General features: G+C 41.2%; 1 pseudogene; it reads left to right on the plus strand.

Moving 5' to 3' along the window:
- The first annotated feature begins 12,580 nt into the window (after nt 1–12,580).
- LOC107019462 lies at nt 12,581–14,241 on the plus strand (annotated as a pseudogene).
- Nucleotides 14,242–21,391: the final 7,150 nt, after the last annotated feature.

Here is a 21,391-nt window from a genome sequence, read left to right on the forward strand (position 1 = left end):
TCATCAGACACCGGCTAGAGTGGACTGCTCATTCTTTGGGCCGCTACAGTGAGGAGTTAATCCGAGAGTTTTACCCCTCTTATGTGGCTACTCTCCTATCACAGATCAATAGGCGGGCTGCCCGTGCCAAACAGCCCCCACTTGAGCATGTTAGAGTACGCGGCATACAGGTTGACATCTTCCTGCCAGCCATCCACCGCTATTTATACGGCGAGGATGTTGATGCCACCAGGACCCTTCTTACCGCCGAGTTCGACTACCTGTGGCAAATTGTTAAAGATGGCCAGTTCTTGCATGAGCCATCGCTGAGAGAGACCACCAAGAGGTGGATGTCCCTGCACTTATCTATTGATGGAGAGGGTGCCGACTGGGTCGTGGAGCCGAAAGGAGCCATCAGGAAGGCTAACTTGACCTTCATGGCTAAGTTTTTATGGTTGATTGTCTACCACTGCCTTTCCCCCCACGGCTGCTGATAATATAGTTATATGGGATCGCGCAGTTCTGATGGCAACGATGATAGCCGGGTTTGAGGTTGACTTCGCTTGGCTTCTACAGGCGCTCATGCACGAGAGGGCTTTCAAGGTCACCATTACTTATCCTTTTCTGCGCATGATATTTTCCTTATGCAGGTCTGCAGGTATGCCCATATGGCACATTGATCAGCTAAAGACTCCGCTGGGCACTGTTGATATCGGCCTCATCAGGGATGAGGCCAATGAGTTTGCTCCACGCAGAGGGCCCCGTCCAGAGTTGCCTCCACTTGGTGAAAATCTGGCTGATACTACAGCACATGCTCGAACGGCTATGCAGGATACTTCAGCAACCACTGACACTACCCCGGTCGAGTGTATCCCGGGTAGTAGCATTGCCCGTAGCTCCTTTCACTCAACCCCTTTCACCGCTCTGGTCCCGCTTGCTAGTGTCCAGAAACTAGAGGCTCAGATGGCCACACTTCTGCATCACATCTAGCCTTGGATGCAGAGGTCTATTGCTGAGGCGGAGGAGCACATAGAGCGTAAAATGGCACAGCAAACAGAGTGGAAGATCGCTGAGGTTCATCAGCGCTTAGACGCTTTTGAGTTGCGGGTGCTAGCCCGGCCAGCCCCTACGGTGGACGTGTCGACCCTTCAGGCTGCGGTGGAGAGTCTGCGAGCAGATATTGATATGATCCTAGGGGATAGGGTGCCTGAGTCTGAGGCCCCTTCTGCAGAGCCTGCTGAGGACATAGTGATGGCGGCCTTATTCGCCAATTCTGAGATTCCATCACCTACCCCTCGAGGGCATGCCAAGAGGCGTAGGGGTCGAGAGGAGGATGAGTCTAGAGCAAGGAACAAGGAGCGTCGTGAGATGGAGGCTGCGAGGAGAGCCTCGATTGCTGATGAGGAGGCGCGTCAGATCAGGGCTGTAGAGTTACCTGATGGGGCATCTAGCTCCAAAAATGTGGAGATAGCGGGAGGCACTACTTATAGTGTTGTTGTTGATGAGGACACTACTGAGGGTGTCCAGACTACATATGTAGTGGGTTCCGGGGAAGCGGACCCACCAGCTTGCTTATCGCCGGCGCTTTGCGCCCCAGGTTTGCTTCACCTACCACTCTCGTATTTCAGTTTTTTTTATGCATTAGCGACAATTGCATATCTTTTTGTTGGGGGTGGGGTAAATAGAAAGTGAGTGCTAGAGTGAAGTCTGAGTAGCCCAATTGCCTGTGTTCTTTTTTCGCAAGAGACTGATTATTTTTATTGTTGAACCGGCATGTCTATATCTTGTGTACATCGTATAACTCTGAAGCATGATGGCTAAAACAAAAATGATATCATGATGTTATGAAAATGATGCATGGCTAGGCATAGTAATTGATAAATGTGTGGCTCTAAGCATGACATAGAGATACACCACTGCATGATTCTAAGTCTAAGACTCAAACTACGTGTCTGATAATCTGGTAGAGTAATGAGATGTCACGTGAGTGTGAGGATAATTTGAATAGTCCACTATTTGTACTGAGCTAGAACTTGCCTGGCTGGTTCTGCTAAAAGTAAGTTGTAATAGACAATTATGAAATGATAATAGGCCCTTGTTAAATATAGCCAATTTTTAGCATAAATAAAAAAAACTGAATAAAATTAATCACTCTTTGATCCAAATAATTTGAGCTTAAAATAGACCTTTCTTTTTCACCCCAACTGATCTTTTCTGGGAATAATATGTTGGCCCTGGTCCCTCCTTGGACATGTGCACCTCAGCTTATGGCAAAAGCATAAGTTGAGGGTGGCTAATAAAGTAAACAACCTTTTTATGGCCCTGACCCAACTTTGGGTATTGTGGAACGGAGACCTTCGACGGACCTTTTTGCTTGGAACGATCCGTCATACCTGGTCGTTGAGGGTAATGAAGAAAGCAGCAGAAGAATTTGTGAAGTATGGGATGACGGAGGCCATGACGTCCCGTCGTGATTGGAACGGTTCGTCACGAGGTCCGTCGACCCAGACGCGTTTTGACAGAGTTTCAGTAATTAGAATCCTTCTTTTATTAGGTTTTTGTTTTTTTTATAAATAGTTCGAGAAACCTTGTTTTTGGGGTTAGACTTTTGGAGGGTTAGACTTTTTGATAGTTAGATTTTTGGATAATCTTTAGTTCTTTTATTCAAGTATTGAAGGATTAATTTCTGCAATTGTTACACTTTCTTTGGAATTGATTGTTAGTGCTTTTGTTGATTAATCAAGTAAATTTCTGAATTTTATTCTTTCTCATTAAAGTACGTGCATGAATTCTTATATTAAATATATGAATAGTGTGATTATGACCATGGGTAACTAAACTCCATAACTAGGATTGTGGGAACCATGGGTGAATAATGAGGTAAAATCTAACTAAAATAACAATTCTAGAATAGTGTCTTGCATGTATTCATAATTCTTTCGTTTAGAAGTCTTTTTAACGGATGACCAACGTTACAACTCGCCTTAATGCTACTCTACAGACGAAGGAGGTAGATTATAGGAATAGAATTATCAACATAGATTTAGTGTACACTATCTATTGGCTAGTGTCGATTGGTACGAAGTAATAACTTAGTTAAATATCGAATACAATGCTTAATATGAGGTAAAGGTAAGGGTTAGTATAGCAACACACGTAGCCGGACCAAGGTGCGGAGTGAAATTTTCTAGATGCCAGACCAAGGATTTAGAGATACATAACTTATCACTTTACATGCAAGATACTAGGAAAGAATTTTTATAGTTAGAATTATCAAGTTAGGAACCTGTGGGGAACACTTAAGCCCTAGTTACTTTTATTAATTTATTAAGCTCCAAGATTTGAATATGTTAGTTGTTTACTTTACTTTAGTTAATTATTTTTATTAATTTAGAAATAAAACCCCCCTTTATTGTCTTTTGTTTTCTAGGGAAATAATTGACTAAATAATAGTAATAATAGAATAAAGTTAAGTCTGAACTATTTTCCTCGTGGGAACGATCCCAGCCTCATTAGTTGGGTTCTTTACTTGATACGACCGCTTTACTTTTTATTTGAGAACTAAGTTTAAGCGTATCAAGCCACAAGCGCTACAAGTAATAGGGATTCATTTATCAACTCATTTCGTTTCACGTAGTTCAAGTTACACTCATTGGGGAGGCAGGTGCTCCCAAAAGGCATCCAGGGTTTGCTGCTGTCAGTATCGATGTTTTTCATTTTTTTTGAGTCTTTCAGCAATCGCTTGATCCATCTCTACCAACCAAAATCAAAAACGCATTCCTTCCTCCATTCAGCGTATTGGGCAGTCTTTACCCTTCCTAATCGAAGAGCCACATGAGAATAACAACCAGTTAGCTTATATCGTTCACTGCAAAACTGCTCCGAGTGGTTAGCGAACTATTGAAGTAGATAAGTTACAGTCCTCATTTAAGAGACAACCCAGGTAAAGCAGAAGCAGAATGAGAAGCATCATGAATAGATAGAAAATTTTGCCATTCCTCACAATACATCTTTAAGGAGCTACCGAGGAATAAAGCAATAATCATAAAAGGAAAAAAAGGTCCATGATGACAACTTATTTTATTATAGAAAAACAAAGGAAACCTATCCATAGTATATAAGAACTAGGGCTCCCTCTTCCTTTGCGAAGTTGAACTCGGAAAGATAGGGAACTTCTTTCTATAAGTTGTAGAAATGGGACCGGTTATAAGGTGACAACCCTAATGAATTGACTATGAAGGTGTCTTTTACCTGCATCAGCGCTCAAATTCCTTGATCGTTGTTGCGCAGGCTTCAATGATCAACCCCTGGCACATTTTGGTTTTTATCTTCAGCCATCCTGGTCCTGAGGACCCAACACTATATTATTCTTATATATGTCCTTTCAAATGAAAAGATGCAAAAGGTGTTGATATGTCCTATCCACATATAAATCTTACCCTCTTCCATACATTACCGGTGGATGCAATAACCACTATCACTTTGGCTGCAGGATGGGAGTGAAGGTTGAGGAGGCAGCGAAGAAAAGGTTATTCGCTATGGGCTTACCCATATATCAGGCCTTGGTACGTCCTATACATGATGGATGAAGGTTTTGTCAAGGTTAAGAATGGATGGTCCCTATAATCAGACCCAACCGTTGCAGTACTTGAGAAGAAAGAAAAAATGATTCTCTTTTTATCTATCTTAAGGCTTCAACCAATTCCTTATCTGTTATCCTAACGTCTTGTATGCAGGGTTGTTCCGAAATGCCTTTGCAACTTCCTGGATGTTCATACTTTGTTCTATAGTCTTTCAATTACCATACAGTTTCTATAATATAATAAAGGCTATAGGTCATTGGTTGTGACGTTTACGAAGGGTCAACCCCTCGTATTTTTTTGTTCTTGGCCTCTATTCACACTTGAATATCATATGCTTGTATGGATAGCTACTGAAAGGGTGTATGGCGCGACTTGCGACTATGCCATTCTTGGCGACGGTGATCGCCGACGAGAAGGTGACGACCACTTAGCATAACATATAGTTTCAGTGTACTATAACTATATCTAAAGAAAAGTCTCCCATTTGAAAAATTATTTATTATAAGTCATGTTTTGGAGTTTGCCAAATAATTTAGGAGCGACAAAGTTACTAGGGATTTCTTTCCAGTGTTTGCTAAGATGCTCCGGTCTTTGGTTGACGCTATTTATGTGGAGAAGACCCCGATTTTCCAAAAGATTAGAGATGTCACTGGTACTATGTTTGTGTTTTTGACCTATCGATTTAGGGTTGCTTATTATCGTATCTGTGGTCGCCCTATCGCCCTAACTTTAAGCGATGGAAGCCTCACTATATTTGTATGCTTTCGCCGCCCGTTATCAGTAAAACTGTGGTTAGGATTTCAAGATTTTGGAGTGTTAACGCCGAGTGTCACGCGGGCCTTCATTCTTGAAAGGCCTAAAAGTAGCGCCTTCGCTTTGTTTGTAATGAAAAGGAAAGAGAAGATTTTAGATATTTTTTCCAGGGGAGGACTTTCTTGATCGCCTCATTCGGGTTAAGATGTGGCTAAAATCTCTCCAAGGGTAGCATGTATTACGCTCGAGGTCTCTCGAGCCTCCTGTTTTACAAATGTCTATATTCCATTCTAAGAATAAGGTAAATTTCTTTTCTGGTATGTGGAGTTTTCTTTCGTTGTCACAACAGGCTGAGAGCAGTGCCCGCTCCCTTGTATTTGGGGGAGTTGGACAGCCGTTCCGCTCTTCGGGACTTTCTTTATTCTTTTTTCGTTAAAACAAGTACAACTGAAAAAGACTGCTAGGAATTTAGACTGACGACATACCTGAGCACTTATGCCTGCAGACCCATCGATTCTCTTTTGATGACTACTCTATAAAAGAAAGTCTCACTACTCAATGGCTTTCGATCTTCTTTCCCCCATATAGATATTGAATAGAACGAGTTCGCTTCATGATTTCCTAACATACCAAATAAGGGATTGTTAGAAGAAATCTCCTATAGTGGACATCTATAGCCCTTTATATAGGTTGGATGCTTGTTTAAGGCCATAAAGTGCTCGCTTGAGGCGGCAAACAGAGATAGAATGATTTTAGAAAATGAATTATCGGCACCTTGAACTGTAAAGTGACCCAGTCAGATGTCTCAGAAAGGGTAGTGATCTCCCCCTGAAAAGTATCACGACCATAAAGAGAAGAAAAGGGAGGTTGCATGTTGATAACAAAAAATGGCAATATGTTAATTAAATACACTACAGTAGTGAATGCTTCAACCCATCGATGCTTTGGTACTCCATTATTTATCATCAAAGTCAAAGCCATTTCAACTATACCTATATGTCGGTGTTTTCTTTTGGACACCCCATTATGCAGCGGAGTATGAACACACGACAACTCACGTTTGATTCCTATCTTCAGGAGCATGAAATCAAACACCCTTGACACGTATTCTCCGCCGGAGTTCAGACCTCAACCTCTTGATCTGGAGATTTTACTTATTTTCCAAACTTTCTATATATTAAACTTAGAAAGAGCTGAGGACTTCTCTCTAAGTAAAGAAAGCCAGAGGTATCTACTGTAGTCATTCACTTATAATAGTAAGTAAAGTACCTTGTACCTATGAATGACTGCACTCGAGTACGACCCCCTAATTAAATGAAAGTAGTTGTCTGTGATATATCTTTAAATCAGTCGTAGGTCAAATCACAACTGGACACTAACGAACGAATAAATCCAAAGAAAGGAACAATTGGATTCTTATTTTTAATCCAGGAGCATACAATCGCCAACTGTAAACAATCACATGAATTGTTCAACCCATCTAAATGAAATGCAGGAATATACCCTAGACAATGGAAGAAGTCTTGCACTATGTGTTGTGTATGTCTCAGGCGACGGCGGGTCCCATTCCTTATCCTAATGAAGAAGCTCAAAAAAAGGAATGTAGAGAAGAATATCTGTATAATAAAGCTTTCCCAACCGGACAAAGATCCTTCCCGTGCGCTGGTCGTGGATAAGACACTCAGAAGAAGAAAAGATGACACGAAAATGGTTAGCTACAAGGTGTCTGACAAAAATTTCTTTTTAGGAAGAAAATAGAATCTATCATAAAGAATCCAGGATGAAGACATAGACCCACTGTGTGAAAGAGGTAAGAGAGTTCCATCTGCAATGTTAACAGAATCTTTCATAGGTAAAGGAAGAAGACAAAAAAGCTAAACATCTTTTTTCTTTCGCATGAGAAGGAAAGCACTTTTGGGGGATGATGGTACTCCTTTTGATGGTTTAACGTGACTAGCAGACCACGTCGTGCTTAATACAAATAATAGACATTGACTACGATTTGGATTGTCTCCCCAACTCAATGGAAAGACAACGCCATTCTACACTTCATCAAGACGAAAATCATGCCTTTCCTCCAAAACCATTTACCTTTTACTCAGCCAACCAGCAAAACAACGAATTCAATCGCAGATACCCTTTAGCTATCATATGCTAAAAAGAACAAGTAAATACCCGTCTCGTGCTTGACTCTATCTGTAAGACAGGTGTGTGCAACCACTTTGTGAGGAGACAAGACCAGAGAGAAGAAATTCTTGCAAATAACATTTAAGACTCAAACATATCGTATACAACTCTTATCTATGAAAAGCCTTGGCTCTTCTCCTTATGGACTCTTCGCTCTATTTATCAGTGCTCTAGCTATCCGAAAGCCAGGAACAGCTACTAGCCTGGACTGATTGTAAAGAAAGAATCCAAGAGGACGCTAGAGAAGGAGTTCTATTTTAGAATTTGTTTTCGATTCTTCCGACCTTGAATCTAGGTTTCCCCTAATGCCTCCTTGCCTCTTTCAAAGCTACACTACCTTCCTTCCTTCATAAGCTAATAGTGATTCAATTATTCTACACTAACTTCACTATGCTTCTTATTAGTTATAGTAACTATACCCTCTGGGTTGAATTGCCACAACGGGGGCCTTCCTCAAGGGAGGAGTTCATACCCAGAGAAAGAAAGCAGACTACTCCATCGACTATTTCAACATATTGTTTGCACTAGTCTCATAGCCATCTCTTTTAACATAACATTTCGGTGTCTTCCTTTATGATTCCCTCAAATCAGTACCCTCTCAGTCGTTCCTTTATTCAATATCTGTCATGCTAAGAATATGGTGTTTAGGAAGAACACGGTTTTGTTTCGATCAGGTGTCGAACTCATTTATCTTCGCCAAGATGCTTCTCAGTGATCTTTTCTCATCCTAAAGTAGATCTCCTGTCCTCTACTGACCCACCCCAATCAGCTTTACTATAGAATTCAACTCTCATATGGACATGATTAGTATGGATCATACCTTTGCCAATATAACTTTTGAGGACCTCAAGATCATGCATACTACATGTAGGTTTTCTTCACAAGGAGCATGTATATACTGGCTTACAAACCCCACAACATAGGTAATGTCAGGTCTAGTGATAGTAAGATATCTATGTTTTCCCACAAGCCTCTTGATGCCTACATCATCCAAGGGTTCTTTTCTCTTTTCTTCAAGATTAACTTCTTCTATTAGGCTAATTGCGACCTTGCAACCTAACATCCCTGTTTTCTTCAAATCAAGGAAATTATTTGAGAGATGACTCTACTTCTTATAACTCGAAAACCTCTGTGTCCAAGAAGTACCTTAGCATGCCAAGTTTATGTTGAAGGTGCGACTCAGATAAGCCTTCAATCTTAAAATCTCATCAACATCATCACAAGTGACTACAAAATTCTAACCATTTACTATGATCCGGCTCACTTTCGTACCCTTATTACGAAATGTGTGTGATCAGAAGAACACCTTTTTTTTGTAGATAAACTAATCTATGGCCTTACTGAACTTCTCAAACCACGCCCTCAGGGATTGCTTAAATCCATACAGGGCTTTCTTCAATCTGCATACTTTTTGTGACTCCCCTTTCCTTCCATATTTGTGTGCTAACTCTATATACACCTCCTCGTACGAGTCCCCATGCAAGAAGGCATTTTTCACATCTAACTGATACAATGGCAAATGGTATGTTGCTGATTTTAAGTCAAAGTAAAAGGTTTGACATTTTCTCTTTGATTTAAATCTCAACAATGGACGCTCTTGGTCGAAAGTTCCACCAGGGTGAATACTGGATAGAACCTTAATTGCCCACTTGCGGACAGGAAACAGTAATCTTTGCTTAATATAGTTGCAAATTGCAAAGATGCGTATCTTACCACCTCCCTCAATCACCTGAGCTAACCGACCATTTGCTAATGGAACCCTTGTGTAAGCCCCTAGTAACATACTAAAATAGGGACCCACACCAGATTCCAAATAATTGAACATTTTGTTAGCAAACCAGGTATTGTTATGGTCAAAAGGGTAATATACCATTTTAGACCATAAAATACAAGGTGAAAAGAACCCATCTGCAATTGAATGAATTTTTGGAATATTCCAGATAAAAGCTACAATTTCATGTTTCAGGTTTAGAAAAATAGTATGATCCTTAGCATATTTTCCGGCCTCCTTATGGACTGTATCGTCCACTTTTATGTCAAAACTACAGACAAAATTATCTAAGAAGGGGGTACTTTTCCAAGTTGGTTCCCAAGACATTCCTAATTCAAAGGGAATGTTTTGGAGGTGTGGTAGATAGATTGGTTGGAGGTCTCTAAAAGAGGTTTCAATCTCATCTAGGACTTCCAATACTCCCCCAATATCAGGGTGAGGAGAAACCATAGAAGAAAAGGTTGCCTTATCAACTTAACTAAACCAAACCAAGATAGGTAAAGTTTAACCAATTTACCACCTCGATCAGACTTCGCTCTTACGTGTTTTTGTAATACAACGGGTATGATCTTTGGAATACCACACCTGGTGAGGGATACTGGAACAGAAAGTAAATCACCTTTATGGTAGTTACCAGCATAGTACCGTTGTAAGGATACTGCACATTGCTTTAAATATAAGGCAGTGTACAAGAATCCAGATCTCTGTTTTAAGTATCTGACTTGCTTAACAAAGGAACATACCGCAAGGGCAACTCTTTGGACATGGACGCAGTAGCGACTAGAGGAACTCAAAAGAGAAGTCCCTTTAATCGTCGAGAACGTGCAAACATGCCCCGCCAGGAAAACTTAGGAGATATTTCGATCGCACAAATTTTTTCATAAAGTCATAATAATATGTTTTGTGTGTTTCGATGATCCCACTAAGGCTTTCTACTCTCCCTGTCGGACCAAACGAATTGGTCTCGGGGGGAGGGGGGCGCCTGGGTTCCAACCAAGGGTTCTATTCCATTAAAGATTATCTTTTACATTAGCCGAAGCTTCTGGGAAGGATAACCAGTATCGGGATAGAACTAGAGATTATAACAAGATATTAGTTCTTAACCAATAGTGAAGTAGCCTTTAACAGCGACAACACAATTGACCTTCGAACACAGCCCTTGTTAGTGCTCCGTTCGATATCCTTAGAATTAACCAAACAACAAAATTACCCTTATTATTCAAATGAAAAAAATATGTGTGCTCGAAAAAACCTAATCAGAAAGTTGGAAGACTTTCCAACCGGTACTGATAATCCCAGATGATGCCAAAAAAAGGATTTCACTTTCAAATAAAATAGAACAACCTTTAGCCGGCTTCACATCTTCCCATCCTCAACTTAGTTGTCTCAATTACATCGATCCTGAACTACGTCCAGCCAAGTATTCTTTCCCTTACCCTTTCGGTCGAGCACAACCTCCCGAGCGCTATGTTCATGCAATTTCATACCATTTCGTCCCTTTCACTCTTCAACCTGATCTCTACATTCATAGCTTGAAAAGGCAAAAGAGGGTCATTTCTCTTAATGACTATTCTTAAGCTTCCTTTCTTTTGAAGTAGGATCTGTTTCCTTGTAATGGCTATTCCTTTCTTGCTTTCCTTCTATCTTTCTTTCTATTTCAAAGTGGTTCAGATCACTGCTTACTTACTTGACTTGCCCCCCTCTTTTTAAGCAAGGGGGAAAGTCGCGCAACCAAGTGAAATGGAATCTATTAGAATAAAAAATAGTGCAGCTCAATCAGTATAAGAATAAAGCCAGGAGGTTGGCAGGAAAGGTGACTTTCTTTTCCTTTTCGACTTCTTCCTTTAGAACTTACTGTAAAGTGGAAGGATAGGCCTTTGGCACCAGAAAGGTGAGGATTGAAATTAGGAGAGTGAACAGAGGAAGGAACTCTCTTTTTAAGTCCTACGTACTTCTCTTCTCTCAATCGCTCTTTGGTATTCGGAAGTGGAAAGCGAACTGCTAGCTGTGGCAGAAAAGAGAGTTTCTGTCTTTATTCATCCAAGTAAGAAAAAGATGGGAAGCTCGCAGACCAGAAAGAATGGAATTATTAAAACTCTCGTCCGCCCCTCTCCTTACCCTTTATAGGTGAAATCTCTTACTTATGAGATCAGGAGATTACTTAGTATTGATATCGAGTTGGCAGAAAGTATTGAAAGTACGCTGCCCGCCCTATCATGCCATGTCTCAACCAACTTTTTTCTTTTCTCCAAATATCTCTTTTGGATTTTAAAACTTTGATTCGTGACAGCTACTCATACGTGCCAAAGAGGCTTCCTTTTCGCCTTGACCCAGCTAAAGGTAAAGATAGGTATTAGGCGGCGAAGAAGAGATGGAGGAGATTCCTCCCCCATTGATGGTTCACGAATATGAGTCCCATGTTTAGGAGAAGAACTGAGATAGGCTGCTTGAGCTCTGTTTCTATCCGAGAAAGGAGTGTACCGGATCCGCCTCCTGGCATTATTGGGTTCTCTTGCAAACAACACTTCTCCTCTCGCCCACTGAAAGGAAAGGGTAATGTTTATAAACCTCTTACCACATTCACTACAGGGCGCATACCCTCACAATCAGTAAGTTCTCCCATGTCTGTTAGACTTTCTTTCAAAAACCTTGACTAATAGAATATTGAAATTAGAATAGGCTGAGAAAAGGTCTAAGAGAGAAGCTTAGGATAATACTTAAGTAAGGGGCGTAGCAACTCTTCTTTCAAGCTCAAAATAGGCCGTCTATATATATCCTTACTGATCCCTCCCGGGAATCACATCACTTTTGACATAGCACCCCAAGAGAACCTTTTAAAGAACTATTAGTACCCTTAAGAGATTACTTTCTTAGTAGTTGCTAAAGGCTCTTTTTTTCTATATCAGGAATATAGGTCAAAAGTGATCTTCAACTTGACTTTATCTTCAACAATAAGTTCTAATTATTTAGATAAATAAAAGAAAATGAAAAGAAAGAAATAAAGCAATAGAGCCATCATAGTCATTTTTAACTCCTCCGCAAGGAAGGAACGAGTCGCTTCCCCCTTTCCTTCACCACCAGCAGGAGCACAGTATTCGCCGGTCTCAAGGTTATCAACAAGATAAGCTGAATAACTCAGCTACGAGCTCTTTCCTTACTCAGACCCCAAGTAGGCAGGGTGACAAGACATTGATGCAGGGTTCGACATGGTCTTTGAGTACAAGCATGGGAGGACCAATTTGCCGACACACTAAGTCGAAGGGCCGAGTTGGCATCCAAAAAGTTTGAATTAGAATAGATAGCATCCATGAAGGTCCTTCCCCGAATGCATAAGATAGAAAAAGGACCCCGTAGCCCAAACCCAGCTGAAAAATGTGAGCAACTTCAGTTAGAAGTTCTGATCGAGTGGAATGGTTATTGGTACTCTCTTTCATATCCTCCTCCTGTTGGTGACTGACCACTTCCTTTCTATTTAGAAAGTGGAACAGAACTAGCAGTAGATAGGCATTCAGTTAGCTTGAAAACGGAGTCGTAGTTAGAAATCGCTTCCTCAAAAATTATCTTCAGAATGTCTTATCACTCTCTTCAACGCTTTAAAACGATCTAGAAGGCTTCTCTTAAAGCAGAAAAATAGGAGTTATAGTAGTTTCAGCTATTCAATTCGAATGAGTGCCCTCACTCCCTTTCCTTACTATGATATGCCCCAAAAAATGAAAAACAAACTGCAACATACGAAAGAGCGATGACACTAATTATAAGTGACCTCCTACATAACATTACAAGCCTTACGTGGACGATTTGGTAGTCTTTTCAAAAGAAAGAACCGACCACATTGATAATTTATGCAAGGTCTTCGAAAGGTAAGAAAACATCAATTTAAGATTAACCCAAAAAAATGTGCATCCGGGATCGGACAGAGGCCTTAAATCAGTAGGGAAATAGCATAGCTATTATTCACCTGATACCTATTCCATTACTTAAGCCTACTCTTTCTTCAAGATACGAAACGAGCAGCCGAAAATGATTGTCCCTATTTTATTTTAGATGGAGTCATCTACATTGCTAAGAATCTTACCTTTACTTAGAGAGGGGTAGCGGTACCACGCTCTTCCGTGCTTGTAGGTTGAATTACTTATACATCCCGACTAAGGTCTCAGAAACGTGCACTTCCCTTATACATCCAACCGCTTCACTAATTTGAATAGGTTATACAGAAGGGTAGGTTGGTTATATGCTCTTATGCGCCTTCCTTCTTTGAACCTTTTGGTATGTATTGCCCCCTAACTATAGATCAGATCCACCAGACAAGAAAATCAATTCTATACTGCTGCTGAGTCGCCGTACTTATCCACCAAGGGATTCGTGGAATTTCTATGGATTGCGTTGGGGCAAATCTACCAAAGCTAGGCAGATAGATAGACTCCTTTCCCGCTGCTAAGGGAGATAAAGAAAGAAAATCAAATGATTATTTTTTAACCAGCGCCCTCTTTTGGGTATGCAAGTACTAAGAGCCCTCTCACTACCAACCAGCGTAAATCATCTGGTTGGGTCCTGCCGGTATCAACAACGAGGAAGAAACAACCAGAAACAGCAACTAACTATGGCTCTTGGCCCAGACAACGTCCTAGGCGTAGGGGATATCGGAGCAACAGGGAACGTATAGACGATGTTTTTCTTCCTGGGTTGCAGTAAGTAGATCGAGAGGTCATTCAGCCCCTTGTCCCCGAATATGGGGAATATGTTCTCATAAAATCTTGCTCATATCTGACCTAGCTGGCGAGAGATCCCAATTCGCGACAGAGATCAAGAAAGCAAGCGAGCGTACTTTCCTTTGCTTCTTCTCCACCAAGTATTGAAGGTTAAGGATAACTGTAGGTCGGTGGCCACCTAAGAAAACTCCAATTTGATCCGCCCCCCCAGCTGTGATGCATCTACCTCATCCCGATCACAAGGAGAGGTTCACGATGATGGGGGTACTTTTTTTTCCATCAAGGAAAAAATGAAATGCATAGGGAACCATCCTTTTGTTGCGGCATGCTCCTCAGATTTACAGATTCGCGGGTGCCTCAGATCTAATTAGTTGATTGATAATGACAAAGGCTTGCAAAACTAAGTAGGGCCTTTTCCTTTTTGTTTGAATAACGCGTTCTCATTATCTTTAATAAGTAAAGTAGGCAAACTTATAGGTCCTTAGTAGCGTTGACAAAGAAGAAGGAGTCAGTTAAAAGAAAGCGAATATTTCCATTTTTCTTATAGTTTCTATTATACAATAATAGAAAATAGAAAGAAATTTCTTATTCTTATAAATAGGCCTGCTTGACAAGCAACCCTTCCTCTTGATCTGAGGTGCAAAGAGAAAGGTTTCTTTTTTATTACTTCCACTTATCGATCCCATCTCAGAAAAGTGACTGACCAGGGCAGGGCCCTATTGATAAATGAAAGAAACGGTTTGTGAGCCCTAGCCCTGTAATCCCACACCTGTGTAGAGTAGATCATTCAACACCAGCGGCACAAACCCATTTTGAACCTATTGGTCCTTGTATCACAGGCGACCGAATGGCCGCCCCCTAATTACTAGACCGACCTGCTATAATATATCCATAAACATCTACCGAAGATATGGCAAACAAATAAAGTAGTCCTACGCTCGGATTTGACAATACCATACCATAACCAAAAGGTACAATGGCCCGAGCGACCAGACTTAACATAAATGTAGCCACTGGAGTCATTCTAAAAAGGGAGAAATTAGCACTACTTGGTGAAACAGGTTCTTTTAGAATCAATTTCAAACCATCTTCTAGAGGTTGTAACAATCCAAACGATCCCACTACATCAGGACCCTTTCGACGTTGCACAAATGCCATTACTTTACGTTCAGCTAGCACCAAAAAGGCTAATCCTAGTTAAAGTGGTAGAATTATTCCAAGTATTTCAGCTGGAACAACTATATACAGTTTTTTCTATTAATTCATGATCTGGCCTGGTGAACCGAATCATGATATTGAAGGATGGGACCTTTTCTCGAGAAAAAAAAATTCTTGTAACTACGAAAACTACAACACAAGCACTCTTTTTCCATTCATTCTATCTAAGAAAAAGAATTTAGCGTAGACCATGATCCCCCATCTTTTCATTTCTTTATATATATGAAACCAAATGGGCAAGTATTTATTATTTATTGGGGCCCTAAACTCAATGCGAGTGGGGATTCGCTCCTCTTTGGGCAACTCATCCATGTCTGCAAGATACCTGACATCGTCTACGAATTTCTCGAGCGTGATCTCGCCCAGCGCTCCTGCCTGACGGACAACAACTTCTTTTTCCCTCCCATAGATTTCTTGCAAGAGTCTGCCACACTGGGCAGCCTTCTCGTTAGTCTCCCGATGCAATTGGGCTATTTTTGCAGGAGAAAGTCCTATTGGAATCTCGTTGAGCTCTGGAAGCGCAGGTGCAGCATCCGCGCAAAAGGCTATTGAAGGGAGGGCGAATGCTGGAAAAGGTAAAGCAAACCAGAAAGTATTTTTATTCAAAATCATACTTGTGTTTTTAGAAAAAGAAAATCATAAGGAAACATTATGATTATGAAAAGAAAAATCTTACTAAAGAGAGAAGTCTATTAGACAATAAAGTACATATACACTATACACTATATACGATATTCTTAAAAAAAACCTCTGGATTAAATAAAAGAAAGATATATACTAAAAACAAAATATGATGATATTCAACACTTTATGGGTGTTGACCCAAGTAGGCCTAGGCCAAGACAAGACACCTTCCCACCTTCCTTCACTCTACAATATCCCGACGACCCCTCTCTTCACAAGTAGGCTTGGCGTAGTCAATTTGAAAGGCTGGAAAGATGCAAGAAGACTGAGGAGGCACTAGAGTGAAGTTATTTCGAGGCTGGGATAACGAACGGGAATCTAAATAGAAAAGAAGGCTAAGGTGGAGATAGTATTGGCTAAGCAATTAATCTACCTTCTTTGTGAGGTATTATTATTCTAATTTACATTATTCTTCTAGGTAATAATTGCCTTATTTCTGTCTTATTTCTTTCTTGTAGTACTGTCGGTCTAAGGAGAGGAATGGAAGTAGTCGTCTGCTTCTTTTCTTTGGATCCGCTTATGTCTATACTTCGCTTGATTCTCATGCCAGTGGACTTCATGCTCCTTTTTTGGACTTATTAGATTGATTTCATAATGAGAATTTTAAATTGAATATATAGTGAGAAAAGTGCCTTTCTTGATTTAAGTAGTAAGCTCGGATAAATGATTGAGAAAGAAATCTTTAAAGCGCGGCTTTAGCTGAATCTATTATAGGGTAGGCTCCTTGGAGAGATTTCCTTAAGGCGATGAAGGACCACATATTTCGAATCTCGGCTCCCCTCAAGAAAAAAGCGTGATACTTAGCTGAAAGGGTGAATATGGCCGAGCGCCTTCAAAGGTTGCTCCAGTCGCCTGAAGCCTTGTTGATTGATTGTGGGGGATTTAGGTGTGTCAGGCCAACCATCTTCTAGTTCCTGGATAATCGTTCCTTGATAATGCTTACCCCAGGGGCTAACCCTATCTTCGCACATACATCCTTGGTTGTTTGGGAGTTGAATCAGAAGCATCGAATGAAAGGTTCTTTCCAAGACCATCTGCTATTGAAGCAGCTGCTGTTGCCGGGCTAGATTCTATCTTTTCCTTGTAGTCCACGGGATTTTACTCTGGGGAAGCTCATTCCTTGGATGATCATACCTTATACAAACGATAGCTCTGTAATAAGGACCAAAGCGCATTGAAAGAACGTACCAATTCTTACCAGTCAAAACAACAAAAACGGGTTAGCCTTCGTTTGCCCAATTGGCAAAGTCATAAGTTGTGGTGAATCTGTGACGCTACTATAAAGTGATTTCCATAGTTCAATTGAGAAAAGAGATAAGAGCAGGCCGATTTCCTTTACTTTATTATTAAACTTAAACAAAGAATCCTTTGACTTTTAATGCCGAAACCTTGAAAGAAAGGAAGGGCCTCTTTCCATCCATAGAATCTCTTCTTTATGCTAGCACTTTCAGCTATATTTCTTAACCTGCTTCTATCAAAGCAGCTTGTAAACTCCGACCATCGTCTCAGTGAAGTATCCCATAGGAATGGGATACACAACGATTAAGAGTTCTTTCTTAAAAAAAGGACGTACTAACTGAGAGTGGAATCTATCCTGACTATCAAGTAGCGCCTGATTGAGGGATGAACCCCAAATCTGTACTTTTTGGTACTATGCCTACTCCTATTTTCTCTTTCAAGTGGGTTGAACTCTTTCTAAGGCTAAGGTCCAAGTGTGTGCCACGAGTGCTCTGTCTTCAAAAAGGCAGGATGGTGTTATAGACTATTTTTGGAATAGAATAAGCTTTGTGTCCTAACCAAATGTCATGGGGCGATAAGAGGTGCTTTATCTAAACTAGGCAGGAGAACTTGGTTAACTTTCCTACTTTATAGCATCTCTGAATGGTAGGTACCCACAACCTCCATAACGAAGGAATGAATCTATTATGTGGGAAAGAGACCTCGTACGGCCTCTCTCATCCCTTGCTTATGTTGAATCAAGATTTTATTGGTCTTCTTTGACCCGCGGGTGCAAATCGGTAGATGTGAAACTAGCTCTGGCTTGATGACTGATTTACTTTTCGCCTTTTCCTGGGGCATAGAAGGAGTTGATCCTGGTCTAGATAAATGATTTAAGATTTCATACCGTCTCACTTCGTTTGAGCTGAATTACATCCACCGTCTCACTTCATTCGAGCTTCCTTTTCAGCCCTCTCACGGCCGAAGGCTCCACAACACGTTGGAGAGCTTTTAGATCCTGCCCTACCTTAAAACGCCCATTCCCCTAGATGTCCAAAGTGATTATCATTCTCACGGCAACCTTCTTAAGCCGAAATAAAGTCGGGCAAGAATCTCATTATAGTACGAAGGAGAAGCAGAATTGTATCTGGGAGTGGTTCTTCGGATCAATCACAGATTCTCGGCTCCATCTTTTGGCTACCACTCCAGTTGACCTCTCTTGTTACCATACCACCGTGAGAAGGTACAAAGCAAAACCAACCCAGCAAACAACTATTACTATGCCTCTATTAGTAAAGCATATACTTCTTGCAAGGCTTGCTGAGCTGCTTCATGTGACATACATCGCAAAAGTAGTCCGTAGAATGTTCACCGAACGAGGGCATCATAATAGTATATAATTTTTGAACCCTGATGGGTTTCACAATCGATCATTTGATAGCCCTTTTCCTGAATATACACATAATAGCTTCGATAAAACCTAGATGTAAAGGGTTCTTGAGCGCTTCTACTTCTAAGCAATTATAAGAGCGCGGAATCAGACCTCCCTCAAATAGATAGATCTGGGATTGATTGTGGAACCGAGCATAGAGAATCGAGAGCAGGCGAAGACATGCATCTTCCATTTTAAGGGTATGCAGCTTCCATTTTAGCGGTACACAGTTCACATGCTGAGCAAAGAGGTATATATCACACTCATTCACAAGCGCAAGGTGCGGCATCCGCCTGAATGGGGAGACAATTTCCCTAAAACAAAGATACGTGTCAGGAAACAATGTGAAGTCACCCCTATTTCTCTGTCCCGGGAGCTATTGACTAATGACCTAAAAAAATGTGTGACATTTGGGAAGCATGAGCAACCCTTAGCGCACATAGCAATGACAGGTGATTGACCGATTGGGTCGAGTGATCTCAGGGGTTTAGGGGTGCTTCTCCTGCTGCGACTATCCCCCTTTTCTATTTGAAAGGTAAAGGCCCACAAGAGAGAGGCTAGTGCTTTCATGAATGACTGTGGTAAACCCATCAATCTTTTCGTTAAATATCGGGGACAGGGAACCAGCCCAGCTAACTCGATTTCCCGAAGAAAAGAGGGGGCACTCTTCCAGTATTGAGATCCTAGCCCTACCTCTCTTTTTTCAAAAGTATATAGAAATGGTAGGCACTAGGAGTGAGTGAACTACCTGGGGAGAAAGGGGCAACCTCTCTATAGAAGGAAAGGGAAAGGGTCATCCGCCCATAATGATTGTATAGTCTCTCGGGGTTGGAGGTCTAATAGTAGTCACATGAAGTCCTCCCCCTCTTACTCAGAATAGCTAGTGAGAGGAATACTACTGATTATCTATGAAAGAAGGCTTTTAAGAATGAAAAAAATATTATCTTCAGGATAGAGAGCCCCCCGCATGACTTTTCAGATACGAGTGAGTGAGCACTTTTTCTGCTATGAATGAATGACCTCTCTATTATTTTCAAGCTTGCTCTTCAAACCGGCCTATAACTCTCCTCTATGAAAAGGTTTTTCCGTAATCACTCTCAATAAGACATCCATTCCCCTTTCAATTGAAAAGAGAACTATACTTTTCTCTTCATGATTGAGATCCGCCATTCAATCGCAGTGCGATGCTCTCAAAAAGCTCAATCCTCTAAGGCCAAAACAAATAGATCAAGAATTCAACCTGGGATCCGCCCGTTCCGATTCTTTCCTACCAAATATTTGCACCCCCGGATATGTATGTTGGGAGAACCGCATGATCCTTTCGTGTGGAAAGGAAGGTGCGGAGCGAAGGGGAACACGAATACTAAAAAACGGTTCATGGGGACCCCAAAAAAAAGGAATAGAGAGCGTGGAACGGGCTTTCTAAGCATAAAAAAGTCCCTACCTATACATTCCATGGCAACAGACAGAAGGCACTTTTCTCGTTGTTCTTAACCCCAGGCACATTCCGTTCCCAATAATCTCCATGAAAAGACTACCATGATTCCCGAACAAACTGAGGGAAAGTCTAGGCATGAAAAATTTTATCTATGATTTGCTTATTTCCAAGTACGTATCATCCGCTGCGTTATCTGCTGTCTCTGCGGCCGCCAAAAGCCTACCCTCTCTCGGATATTCAGTGGGTTGACCGGGAAAGAGATCCGGATGAACCTTCCCACAAGCAGAATAGAAGTTGACCACAAGGCCATCCCTGTAGGAGGATGCTACCCATAAGGACATCTCGGGCATGGGAAAGAAAGGCGGTAGACCACCGACTTAACTAAAGAGCCTGAACGGCATTGAGGATGAGTCCACCGGTTGACAAATGGCTTCTATCTACAGGTGCTTTCATTATGGATCGGTCGACTTGTCACGATTGATTGATCACACCAATTAGGTTAGGCAGGATTGGGGAGGTGATCAAAGTTGCTATCGATACGATACGGGGCTAATTTGATGATCGTAACGAACTTGACTCTGCCCCAAAAAGGGCGGGAAGACCTTTGACTTGGGCTGGGGAGCAATCGGGGTTGCTTTTATGGTTCTCAGTCCTCTTTCCCCGAGATGCCCTTTAAAAAGATTTTTTCCTACATCAGAACAAGATCCACTATACTAGATTTAGCCAATCGGGTGTGGATGGTGATTCCCCAATAGATTCTATAGATTCGGATTTGGATGCCCTTGCACATAAACATATGGATAGGGATGCCGATTTAGATGGTCTAGAAAGGCTCATTTGAGTGATTCATAACCCTCATCGGGATAAACAAGCAAGGGTTTCATCCTCTACTTATGGGAATGCTACTTCGAGAAATGCTGCTTCACGATAAACTAGATATGTTGCGAGAGAAAATGGATATTTTCCTATGGCTTGGACCCTTTCACTCAAGAACTCAAAGGGGGAAACAATTCTTCAACATAGTCACAAGAAGGTGGTCTACGCCCATTAGGTCCCTAGAAAGAGGAGCAACTAAGAAGAGAGGGGTATAAAACAAGGAAAGAAATGTCTTCGATCTGGTTCTTGTTCCCTGTAGGTTTATAGCACGCTAGGCTAGCTAAAAAAAGGTATTCTATCTTTCTCTTTTTGTTGTTCGACTCGATATAATTGTTTAGAATTCTCTCTTAGCTTCTTTTTTCCATAGATATGAAGATTATAAAACGTCGATCAGGGAGCAGGGTTGTTCTATGATATAGAAGTAGTTAAGGGCTTGATTAAGTAGTAGATATGGGATTGAGGGGCGCAGGAGTAGGGTTGTACTCTAGAGGTAATGCTATACTCCATTCTTCCTCCCGGTTTTCTTTCTATTCTCACTCTCAT

This window comes from Solanum pennellii, chromosome 5 (assembly GCF_001406875.1).
Source record: "Solanum pennellii chromosome 5, SPENNV200".
In the NCBI taxonomy this organism is placed as follows: Eukaryota; Viridiplantae; Streptophyta; class Magnoliopsida; order Solanales; family Solanaceae; genus Solanum; species Solanum pennellii.